This window comes from Muscardinus avellanarius (assembly GCF_963383645.1).
Source record: "Muscardinus avellanarius genome assembly, chromosome: 15".
Lineage (NCBI taxonomy): Eukaryota > Metazoa > Chordata > Mammalia > Rodentia > Gliridae > Muscardinus > Muscardinus avellanarius.
In genome coordinates, this window is record NC_137801.1 from 15,445,361 (window position 1) to 15,446,154 (window position 794).

Below are 794 nucleotides of genomic sequence, written 5' to 3' on the forward strand. Positions count from 1 at the left end.
CCTTCTGCTACAGGGGCTGCGGGGCACAGGGCTGGGTGCTGGGCAGTGGGAGGTGGAGGGTGTGATGAATTGAGAGCAAAAGGAAGGTGGAAGGCGGGGCAGAAGCTATCCTAGGGCCAGCTCTGGGCCCCGGGGAGGAGGCACCCTCAGGCATGGCTCACCTACAGTCTCTCACTCTGGTACATGTAGGGTCTGCACAGGGCAGGAGCTGTGGATACAGACAGTGAGAGTAGCAGACAGCTGCCCCGGGGCACCTGGGTTCCCCTGGGTTTGGCCCAACCAAGAGAGGTCAGAGGCCTAGTCCTGACCCCTCCAAATGCACCGGCCAGGCAGGATGGAGCCAAGAAACAAGAGAGGTTGCATTTTGTTAAAAAACGATTGTTTCATGTAAACTAGCTCTGAACATGAAGACTCTATCCAAGAAAGACATCCTAACATTTTTCGCTCCATGAAAAATCATTCGTTCACGGAGTTCCCTGAGCACCGCATTCGGCCCCGCCCTGCGTGCTCAGGATCTGGGGCTCTGGAAAAGGCAGAGGCTCTGGCGGCCCGGGGGGTGCGGCTCTTCTCCCTGGGCGAGCACGTGGGGTTTGATTCCTATGGTGGCCTCCATCCTATATCCTGCAAGGATTGGGTGTGGATCCCACAGGCCAGGAGAAAAGGGAACAGTGTGTTCCTGGGTCTTGAGCCCCAGGTTTCCGTCTCCATCCTTGGGAGTGGAGTGCTCGGTCCTGCAGGCCTTCACACATAAGCCTCCGCAGCAGGGTGGGCGGGCCAGGCCAGCGTGGGTGGGG